The sequence below is a fragment of the Tachypleus tridentatus genome, chromosome 5 (assembly GCF_004210375.1).
Source record: "Tachypleus tridentatus isolate NWPU-2018 chromosome 5, ASM421037v1, whole genome shotgun sequence".
Lineage (NCBI taxonomy): Eukaryota > Metazoa > Arthropoda > Merostomata > Xiphosura > Limulidae > Tachypleus > Tachypleus tridentatus.
This window is the reverse complement of record NC_134829.1, coordinates 3174377-3174648: the sequence shown is the minus strand read 5'-3', so window position 1 is coordinate 3174648 and position 272 is coordinate 3174377.

The window sequence follows — 272 nt, the reverse complement described above, 5'->3', positions numbered from 1 at the left end:
AATATATAGGAAAGACGTTAGTGAAAATGTAATAACACTAGTTGTTGTAATATATAGGAAAGACATTAGTAACAAAACTGGTTTTAGTAATATCTAGGAAGGACGTTAGTGAAAATGTAATAATACCCAGTTGTTGTAATATATAGGAAAGACATTAGTGTAACAAAAAAACGGTTCTTGTAATATATAGGAAAGACGTTAGTGTAACAAACTGGTTCTTGTAATATATAGGAAGGACGTTAGTGAAAAAATGTAACAAAAAACAGGTTGTT